The sequence below is a fragment of the Vigna unguiculata genome, chromosome 6, assembly GCF_004118075.2.
Source record: "Vigna unguiculata cultivar IT97K-499-35 chromosome 6, ASM411807v1, whole genome shotgun sequence".
In the NCBI taxonomy this organism is placed as follows: Eukaryota; Viridiplantae; Streptophyta; class Magnoliopsida; order Fabales; family Fabaceae; genus Vigna; species Vigna unguiculata.
Window position 1 is genome coordinate 20,885,868 of NC_040284.1, and position 12,766 is coordinate 20,898,633.

The following is a 12,766-nucleotide window of genomic DNA, read 5'->3' on the forward strand; positions in this document are numbered from 1 at the left end:
AATAAATTAAAAATTATTTATCATCCAATCCAATGGATCTCATATCATAACATAAATTATATACATAAAAAACAATAAGGTAAGTTAGTAATCCAAATCTTCATAATAAAAAAAAATGATTTGAGTTTACAATTTTTTTTTATTATAACCTTTAAATACACATTTAATTATATATACTTAATTTAATATAATTAAAATAATTTTAGTTAATTTTATTTTTAAATTTTTTAAAATACTTACAAATTTTGTTATAAAAAATATTTTAAAAAGTTACTATTAATTATTTTACAAAAATATTTTGTAAAAAATATTCATTGATTTTATAATTTTATAAATTATTTATTTATGGAAAAAATTATTTTTCAATTAAAATTATCAGAGGAAATGACAAAAAAAACATTATTTTCTTACAAAGTTTTATAATAAATTTGTAAAATTAAAAATCATGAAATATAAAAAAATTTAGTAGTGCAAATTTTTATGAATATTGTGTTAAAATATAGTGGTGTAACTTGTTACATTTCATGAATATCATACACGCCCATACACACCACAAAAATTAAATGATACTTAATGATTCATTTTCAATGTTTGTATCAAATTATAATATATAACAAAAGGTGTAACTGTGACATCCTATTTTAAATATAATAAATCTACTAAAATTAAACATCACACAGTTATAATATAAAAGAACGCATGACATGAAGCATACAAATTCTAACTATTAAAGATATCCCGAGTACACTTGGGAATAAAAGCTTATGCACGCCAATAATGTCATAGAACCATAAATTAAGAGTACTATTGTAGTACAAAAGAAATGCTCCTAAAGCAAGAAATTTAAAACTAAACGCTTAGTTCTTCAAAAGGGACTAGATAGTGGGTCACAACCCAGATCATGGAAACCACCCTACACCGTAGCATCGTCACCACCTTGAGAATCTTCAGGGTTTCCACATCTGCTCACACCAATAGCATTGGTGATCATTGCAAAAGGGAAAAACCAAGCAAAGGAACGTACACCAAAAGAAAGGGTATGCTAGAGAAAAACCGTTTTTAACATGTTATTGGGCAAGCAAAAGATAAAGCAGGCTATCAACAATTAGAGCAGTAGGCACCCAAATCATGCGAAACAAGCAAATGCAGGACGCTACAACTCAATATTCGGATCATACTCTTAATATAGAATTCTAAAGGAAGTATGCGTCTGTGCTGGCTTCTAAACTCTGTAGAGTCTAGACACAAGGGGTTATCACCCAACCACACACAGGGTTAATCCTCTAATGTCTTGGGCCCAATATGTCCCAATACTAGGACCTCCTGCCACTCTCACCACATAAATTATTCTACTTTATGTGAGCATGAATAATTTTTAGAGTTCAAGATACCTTCCTTTATCTAGACATCTCCTATATCAAGGTATACACTAGCCACATATATCACCAAGATTTTCCCATGAAACTCCTTTACCAACACATTCCACATGCCTCATCAATCACCCAAATCTCATGTAAATCCAGCACCAACCAAACAGATCATGTTTCCCATTTTATGCTCAACATAACAAAATTTTCATTCCATCTCATACTTTTCGCATGCATAACAATATTCAATCCAACAAAGTCATGACTCATTACATAATGACACATTCATTTCAGTCCCATTCAAGCATACATATCAAGCATGGCCACATAATATGAGCAAGGAAAATAATTAACACAAGCATGGAGCCATATTAGTCAACACAACAACTTCTGCCAGGAACTTTCGCTCAAGCAAAAGGTCCCCGCCCAGGCGAAAGGGTCCCTTTCGCTCAAGCGAGAGCTCGACAGTAGTTACTGCAAGGTTCCAGCGAGTTCTCACTCAGGCGATAGCGTCTCACCTAAGCGAGACTGCTTCTCGCTAAAAAACACCACTAGTCGCCTAAGCGACAACCCGTGTTGGAACCAGGGGTGAGTTCCTGCTACTCTCCCTTAGGCGAGGGTCACCCACTTAGGCGAGGTTGGCAGGTTTCCCACCTGTTCGCAGCTGTAGCTCCATGTTCAACCATGCACACACACACACACCATACATATTCATACAACTATCAACATTAATCAAGCACCAGAAACTTAAAACTAGATCAGGAATAATAAAAAATAACTTAAAAACATAAACCCTAGCTTCCCTTACCTTAATGGGACTTAGCTAAACGAAACCAAACTTCAAGGAAGAACACCACAACTCCAGGAACAGATTAAGGAGCTGTAAAATTCCGACACCAGAATAAAAAAAGAGTTACAAGTGTGAACCCTAGGCAAAGCCATCACCACACAAATGAGAAAAAGGGTTGAGGTCTACTTACTCGGAGATATGAGCTCAGACAGCTCCGAACATGGATGACTCACTAGCTCAGGGAGCAAAAGCTGGTAACCTAGCAAAGCTCTAGCTGGAGAAAAGAAAAGGGGAGGGAAAGTCTGATTTCTGCAAATGAGACAAAATGCATGGGTTAGGGACTGGACAAGGGTGTCAGGCTTGATGGACTAGTCTTGGACCTACGAAAAGGCCAAACCCAAACACTTATAAAATTGAAAAGGAATGAAGTTTACAGTAAGAATCATTATAATATATAACCAAAGGTGTAAGAATCATAATCTCGTAATTAGAATATCTATTTATCGTAAATGAACAAATTTTATTTAAAAATGACCTATTATGATTCATTTAAAAAGGTTGAATTTTTCTAATTTTGTTTTTAAATATAAAGTTTGTGCATTAACACCTAAAACTAGTAAATTATCCTGTTAATAGTTATATTTACAAATAATTCTTCAATAGAAGGTATTCTAGTATTCGAGAGAATTTTGAAAAGACAAAAAAAAAAGATAGAACAATAAAAACATCAAAAAAAAAGGGAAGATAAGTAGAAAATATGAACAGAAAAAAGAAAAAGAAAACTTATTAAAAACGAGAGTAAAATCTAAATACAAATATTAGGATAAAGAACATAAAAACAATAACAATAAGAAAAGATAAATGATAAACGAGAAAGATAAAAACATCAACAAAAGTTAAAATGGAAGAAAAAGTGAAATTGCAGCAACAGAAAAGAAGAATGCAGTAATTATACAAATATTTTTTAAATTGTCATCACATTTTTAAAAGTTTTCATTGTTTTAAACGAGACCTATTAAACAGAGTTAAATATTTTTCCAGTGAATAATATATCTAACTTTATTTTAATAAAGTAAACAGAATATTCTATTAAATATGAAAAGACATAGTAAATGTGTTGTGTTTATATGGCATATCTTATAAGATTGTTATGTTGAGGGTTAGTTATGAATGGTATCTTTAATTTGATACGTTGTGATATTAAATTTTATATGGATGGATATGATGATGATTCCATTTTGTCTTCTTTCCAACACATCTCATTTAATAAACTTTTTGTCCATTCAATGTGTATTTTCCGCGTTTCCACGTGTCCAAATGGATTACAACTTCACCCAACACTATCAAAGGAATAACTTTTATATAATTTTACTTATTTTATTAATTGCATATAAAAGAATTATTCGTTTTATTGAGGACTAAATTTACTCTAATTAGAGATCTAAAAACTGGATCTTTTTAAATTTATTATGAGTTAGGATAAAAAGGAGTTATTTTAACTCTTATTTTATATAAGCTATAGATTTTGTAACTCAATTTAATTTATCATAAATTTGTAAACTAAGAGAATTAATTTATTTAAGATGTCTTGTTTGCTTATGTATTTATTATGGTATAATGAAATGAATCAATTCGACTTATATACTTATAAAATATAATTATTTTATTAAATATTATTATAAAATTATAGTTAAAAGTATAATATTTACCAATATATTTAAACAGACGAATAAATTAAATAATCAAATTATTAAAACATTATTAAACAAGAATATAATATCTAAAAGTATCAAATTATCTACATATTCAGAAAAAAGGTAAATAATTAAAATAAAAAGTATGAAAAATAATAAAATTATAAAAAAATCATGTTAATGGATTACATGTCAATCCACTGTCAACTCTACACAATTTTTTTAATCAGCTGGATTTAATTTAGTTCAATTTTAAAAACTTAATTCTCAAATCCATAATATATGAAATTAGTTTTTTTTTTAATCTTACAATATCGTACAACCTCTAATTCTGGTGAAATGGTTTAAGTTTCAAAATTATTTTGTATATTTTTTTTTTTTCAAATTAAGATGTATGATTTATCTACTTTTGCCGCAAAAGTCGTTCTCGGTGGTTTGTGGGGGCGTTCGAGTTGGAGATGCCGTGAAAAAAGAGAAAATGTAGATGCCAAATTCTAAAATAATTAATTATCCACTTTTTCAACAAGTTTCACATTTCATTTTCATTTAAAATAATACTTTTCTTTATAAAAATGTAATTTAAATAAATCCATTGAAATATTATGTTTTTAAATCTTCTATTTTTTTTAAATAGGGAGGAAAAATTAAAAAGTTCAGTAAAAGTAAAAATACGAAAATATAATTAATAAAAAATACTGAGTTTAAAATTCAATTATTTTAAGATAAGAAATAAAATAAAAATAATTAATGATTTTTCCTTATAATGGAGAAGTAATGTTCTACTAAGTCATTTAATTTTGAATTATTAAACGATACATCCCAATTGGTATTGAATTATTACCGTATAAGGTTTATCCAGTAAAGCATGTTTACTTGTAAAGATAAATTTTGAATTTTGAGAGAGATTCAAGAATAAATCTCGATGGATCTGAAAATAAATTTGAAAATGAAATTTATGAGAGTTTATGAGAATTTGATTGATATGATAAATAAGAAAAATAGATTAAAATATAAAATTATTATCTTTTTTATAATAAAATTATATTATTTATTATTATTATTAATTAGTAATATTATTATTTATTATTATCATTAATTATTATTATCATTGATTATTATTTATTATATAATAATAATAATATTTAATAAATATGACCAGTTGTTTTATTTCAACAAAAATGAATATTATATGAACAATATAATAAGTAACTGAAAATAAATATTAATAGATACAAAAATTGTACTAGTGGGTAACTAAAAATAAATACAAATGAATAAATAATTAGAAGTGATGCGTAAATATAAATAAATAGACCGGTGTGTATCTGAAAATAAATATAAATAAATATAATATAATATTGTGTAACTAAAAATAAATATAAGTAAATAAATAAATAATTGAGACTAGAAACAACTACTTGAGTGTAAATATATGAATAAAATATAATAAATAACTAAAAAAGATCAGATGATAAAAATGTTCTAAAACTGTTAAAATATGTTGAAATTCGTGAGTCAACCCAACCCATCACATATTTGGGTCGGGTTGGATTGAAAATTTTTCACAAATTTTAATATGGGTTGATCTTTAACCCAGCTCACCACACCATGCTGATCTAGGATGGTGAGACAACTCGCAAATAAAAGGTCGCACAAGTGTTTTTTGTTAAGTTAGGTTTTGTATTTGGGTCAGATTAGATTATTTTTTTTAGCCAATACATAAATCATTTGTACTTTTACGATTTTGATTTGTATTTAGATTGTATTGAAGTTTATTAAGATTTTGAATCATTATTTAGTTTTGATTGAAAAAATAAAATAAATTGTTTTTTTTTTAATTAAGTGAGTCCATGAATCAATCCGTTTAACTCACCAACTTGTACTGAGTCGGATTTGGTTCACTAATAAGTGATCCGGATTCGATTGACTCACTAAGTGATCAATCTGTGATAGGTCGAGTCGAACCAGACCGATTACTCATTGGCAGAATCTTTATAACAACAAAATATGTACCTTTCTCCTTCTTATTATCTCTTCTGTTTCTTTATTATCTCTTATTCCTTCATTTCTTTGCTTTCATTCTTTCAATTTATATTTGTTTACATGTTTTTAACCCACTCTGATTCATATATATATATATATATATATATATATATATATATATATATATATATATATATATATATATATATATATATATATATATATATAACTTTGAACATTATAATTAAAAACTAAATTATTGAGATACCTTTACAATTATTGATTTTCGTTCCTTTAAATTCAGAAATAAGTATTTGTTATCCTTGAAGTTAATAAATAACATTCTAAAAGATAGAAATTGCTTATAGAATCGCATGCTGATATCAAGTTTTCCGCTATCGAAGTTAGTCAATTTTTATATTTGTTATGCATTTTTCCTTCTCGGTTTCACTTTTCTATCAGAATATTTATTACTTTAATATTTTACGGTTCTTAATATATAATTGGATATAAACTTAATTTTATAAGTCAATTTTTTAAATTTAAAATTAAATTAAATTTAAAGTCCACTTCATAACATGATACTAGAGTCATAATTAAAATTTATCCTAATGAAATTTGTATTTTTAATATATAATTTGATCCGCTGTTATATCACACGTATAATATATATATATATATATATATATATATATATATATATATATATATATATATATATATATATATATATCTCATGAGAAAAATGTACTAAAAATATTACATTGATTATAAATAAAATAATTTTATAATATATAAATAAATACGAAATTTATTTTATAAACCAATTTAATAAAGTTAAATTAAATTTAAAATTCACTACGTAACATCAAGGTTTTCGCAAGTTTAGTCAATTTTTATATTTGTTATGCATTTTCTGTTATCGGTTTCACTTTCCTATAAGAATATTTATTCTTTTAATATTTTGCATACGTACACGCGGACGTGTTTTATTTTTCTTTCTTTCTTTTATTGTGAACTTAAATGTATTTCAATCGGGGATCACAGTTAGTGCCTAACCTAATGGATTTCACTTAATCATCTTATATTAATTAATTATTGCTACTTGATGAGTAGTGGAAGTAGGTAGATAACATCACAAAAACATTCCTTTTACATCAAAATATTTAGGTGAGTGCTTAAATATAAGAAGTTGGTTTAACAAGTTGGTTCATAAATTTAAATTTGTGTAAATCAACTTTTTCTACTACAAATTCTTATATTACATGGGAATTTTCTTACTATTTTTTCTAAAAATTTTAATTGACAAGTAATTCTTTCGTGGATAATTATTTCCTACGAAATTATAAAATTTACAAATATTTTTTACAAATTTTTTTGCGAAAAGTATTTTATACAAAATATTTTACAAAAAAATTGGCAGCAATTTCTTGCAATTTTTTTTTTCATAACAAAATTTATAAGTATTTTCTACAAAAAAAAATTTAAAACAAAATTGGCAGGAAATATGAATTTTTTTTAGTAGTGTTTTGAAATGAATTAAAGGTTTATTTATAATACTTTTTATAAGAATTTTACATACTATAGCTCCATGGTCGTGAAAATTTCTAAAATTTTATTGTTCATAAGTTGAAATATTATATTTTTAGATAAAGTAGAATGATTTAACTTATCGAAAATTTTGATTTGACTTATTTCATAGAAAACCCATTTTTGTTTTATTTTTCTTATTTTAATGATAGAATGAGATGAAGTATATAATCAAGCAAGAGTTATATTATGTATGGAAACTTTCCATCTATAGTTTCGTGACAAAATTTTGAAGAAAAATCAACTTTGCACTCGTCATTTAACCAGGGATTAAGATTTCAGGCCTTGTATTTGAATTTTAAATGCAGAACTTGTTATAAATTTATTTCTTTAAACACGTTATATTATATTATCTATATACAAACCAAAGTTATTTCATGCTATTATGTATAAGCTGAAGTAGTTCTACTTATCAAGAAATTAATGTATCTTTTTCTTTCAGTCAGTATCACAAAAGAAACAAACACACATGTCACACTAAAAACCAAAAGAAGGAAGATAAAGATACGTTTACATGCATCAGTAATAATAATAATAAAATGAAGAAAAAAAAAACTTTAATTAAGACCAATTTAATTTAATTTTAGACGGTGGCTTTTAGACCTCTATTAGGGTTCATGCATGGTTACTCTAAATATATGTGATACTTGTTTAAGGTGACTCTTGATTAATTTAGGGGCCATGATTGATTCACATATAACTTGGTATTTTGTTTCCATGGCTGCTCTAGCTCAAAATCTTTGAAAATGGCTGGTCTAGTTAAAAGTCTTTGAAAATGTTTATAACTTAGTCAGGAAGTATTATTATTATTTTTTTTATGTTCTCTGTGTGTAGAGAGAGATATGTGAATAATAAGAGAGTGTAAATAAATTTAAATTCCTACTAATTTATGAAATTCTAAATAATTAAAATATTTGCATTTTTTTAATATATTTGTACTTTTTAAAAACTTTCTGTCTCAAGGCCATGTTTCATTATAAAGTATTTAAATTATCCACAAATATAAATTATTATCTAATTAAAGAAAATTCAACCAACCATAACATTGAAGTTAAAGTATGATTTTTTTTTTCTGTAATTAACACCTATTAATATTTTGGTTACTCGAAATTAAATAAGAGATTAAGTTAAAGAACTAAAATAACACGATATAAAAAAATTCTCAATTAGAAACTAAATTTAGAAACAAAAAATAGTTAGTTTTATATTAACCAATTTAGATATCAATCTACAAAATTAAAAATTATTGGTTACTAATATAGTCACTATTATAAATAAAAAAATTATAATTCATCATTAATTAATTAGATATTAATTTAAAAACTAATTTATTTTGGTAATCAAAACCTAGGTAGCTAATTTTTAATAACCAATTTGGTAGCTAAAACTATGGTAACTCATTTTAAAGACCAAATTTGTTGACTAATTATAATTTTTTATTCATAATAGTGACTATTTTAGTAACCAATAACTTTTAGTTTCATAAATTAATATTTAAATTTGTTATTATAGATGCTAATAATTATTAATCACTATTATAAATTTTCTTGTAGTGACAGTAAATAATCATACAAACACAAAAGTTAATAATGAAAATTTTCTCCATAAAAGCTTATAAAAGAAAAGAAAATGAGAAAAATGAAACTAAATTTTACATAAATTAAAATTAATCTATATACGCGTTAATAATATAATTTTAGAAAAAAGGATGCAAAATCATTTCTATACACAAATTAATTTTAAATAACGGAGAGATTATTTTTTCACTATTTTTTCTTAAAAGTTTTTACAAAAAACTAAGTTATAAAAATTTTAAAAAAGCACATAAATTGCTCTTCTTCTTTTTTCAATTTCAGTGCTCTCATATCACATCAAATTCAATAAGATAGAAAAAAAGTACTTATTGAAGAAAAAAAAATGAAAAACTAAAGCTCATGTCATTGTCCATAGAAGTCATCTACGAAGAGTGGAAACAATCGAGGTCGTTATTTTGCATCCAAATCTTACTGACTTTTAGAGGTTACAAAGAGTTCTTTTTTTGTTCTTAGTCACAATAAGTGCTTTAGGACTTTTGGTATCTCCGTTAGGACGTGCTTCCATTTTTGTTTTTGTTTTTCGCTGCTTCCTAATCCACGTAACTTTACAAATTTCATTCATCCTCACTTTTTAATATAATATTACTGCATTAAATTTTATAACCGTTCTCGTATACCAATAACAAGTCTCCGTCTCACGTAGTTTAGAAATTGAGATTATACAAAATTTAAATATTTCTTTCTTTCTCCATTCTTTTCTAAGATAACTTTTAAAAACAAAAGTGTGACAAAGATCCATACTCCAAAACAAACAATAACTCAAAAATATAATTGTTGTTACTAACGATAACGATATTGTTGTGTTGTCTGATATCGTCGACTGAAAAACTTGTTTCGGTACACAATCATAACTAAGATCACTGTAATTTTTATTAAACTACACATAGATTGATATAATTACTACAATACTACACAATTCTTTTATCTCAAACTCAAAAAGAAGTAAACTATAACCCTAATATAAGACTCATAGAAGATATAATGTTACAATTATTGTTACTTCTAAACGTACGTGACTATATTATTGAATATACGATTAGATTCTAACGATAAATGGATAATATATATCTGAGAAACTTATGGTAGGACACGTAAATTATTTAATATGGGAGGGTCCTACTAATTATTGAAGCTAATGAGACAAGGCAATGTTTGCCAATTAAGAGGAATTAATTATTTTAAACGAATCGCGTAATCTTCGCCTAAATAAAGTACTACATAATCGCGATATGGTCAATAAAAGAAGCTAGCACAACATATAATGAGTTCATAGTTAACAACTACTTTTTGAATACTCATAGATAATTAGTATAATATTTTTTGTTTAATGTTATATAATTTATAATTAAAACTAATTATGTAAGCACAGAAACAGAAGCAGAAGCAAAAGATACCAACGACGGCTTTGTTGGCCAAACCTCCAACAATAGAAGCTCAAAGAATCAGCACACATCATGGGAAACATGTATGTTCCTCACTAGGTGATTTTTTTCCCTTTCTTTTATTTATTTTTTTATCAATATTAATTTGTAAAATTAATATCTTAGAGCAGAATATAATAAATAGATACAGAAAGAATTTAGATTTTTTGCTGAATTTTTTTATATTGTTCCTCTATTATATTTTTATAATATATTTATTATCACTAATTTTAATATTTTAAAATATATTAAAAAAATATTTAAAATATTAAGACAATATTGTAGTTACATTCATTTAAATTTGAATTCTGCAAATGAAATTAAGATTGTAATCATATATTTATCTCCTAGATCAATCTCATTATATACTTCAATTAATTGTATAAAAGAAGTCAAGAGTGTGTGTCAGAAAAGAGATTTAAAACTCATTGTCCTTTTAATCACAATTTATCTTATATCATATATTTGTTAAAAGTCATGTCAACGATAATATTTTAGTAGTTGATATAAAACATTTTTATTATTCCTATGAAGTTATAACAACTTTTTGTTTTTCAGATAAATGATCCTTGGCTTCTAAAAAATCTGCATGAAAAATAAATGGACATGCAAAATAATCACTAAAAAAACCATTAGATGACAATTACATATAAATATAAAAAATATTAATTATTATATTAACTAAATTAGACATTATTTTATAAATTAAAAATTACTGATATTTAAAACTGTATAAAAATTATAATTTATTTGTAAATTAAAGTTTAAATTAGTTTCTAACCTTACTTTTTAAGATTTTAATGACTTACTATTATTAATTCTAAATTAGTCTTTATTTTTAAATTAAAAATTAATATAGTATTAATAAAAATAAATAGTTAAAACGACATCAAATTCTTATTTTAATTTAACTTATCATGGAAAGATATATGCTAAAAAGCAAATTAAATAGACAAATCGCAACACCTGTTTTTGTTTTCATTGAATTGGGTTGAGAAAATAAAAATGAAAAGTAAAATTGTTTTAATGTACAAAGAAATAAAATAATTGATTACTAATTATTAATTTTTATTTTAATTATTTATTTCATTGTACCTAATATATATATATATATATATATATATATATATATATATATATATTAGTTGAATCTTAAACGAATTTAAATTTTAAGTAATTTATCAGTTTTTAACATAAGAAAATTTCTTTTATTAATTTTTTCAAAACCTATTTAATAAGATTGAAATATTCTATAAAAAGATATAATTTAATAATAAATAAATAAATATATATATATATATATATATATATATATTAATTGAATCTTAAACGAATTTAAATTTTAAGTATTTTATCAGTTTTTAACATAAGAAAATTGCTTTTATTAATTTTTTTCAAAATCTATTGAATAATATTAAAATATTCTATAAAAAGATATAATTTTCTATTTCCTATTAGAGCCTAAAAAATCATTTTGCAATGGTTACAATGGATGCATAATAGGTACATTCTTAACACTTAATTCATATTAGTAAATAATAATAACAATATTGAAAATTGTTCCAATTTTTATTTACATTTTACTACATTTAAAAATAAAATTTAAATAATCAATCAATTACTTTAAAAACAAATATTTTTTTTTATTAAAAGGTTAAACTGTAATTCATTTTAAAAATAAAAAGTCAAACGAATATGCAAAAAGAATTAAAATTTCCTTATTTTATTAAAAATAATTAAAATAAATATAAGAAAAATCGTCATCTATTTTTATTATGAATAAGTAGTAAAAGTATTTTCTTACTATGAAATAGTTAAAACACACGTAACGTATGTGTATCTATTTTTTTTATGATAGTGAAAAATATAAAAATTAATAATAGTACTTTATTACTATAACTATAAAATTAATAATTATAATTATTTGTGTAGATAATTTTTTAATTAAAAAATTATTAAGTTCAAAAAAATGTTAAATGAGAAAATTTATCAAATTTTAAAAAAACATTGGAATGGTAAAATTATTAAAACAAATTTAAAAACTTTTATTTAAAATATAAACAAATATAAAAATATGGACACAAAAAACAATATCTACTTTATATATAGATTTTAGTTTAAAAAGTAAAACAAATAAAAAACTATGGACACCAAAAAAGATATATCCTCTTTATATATAAAACATATAAATAACTCGTAAAAAGTATTGTGTTATTATTTTTCTTGATAATAGAAAATAATAAAATTATACTTATAAAAATATATATAAATATTTTTTATAATTTTATTATGAATACAAATGATTTTTTATATAATAATACAAATT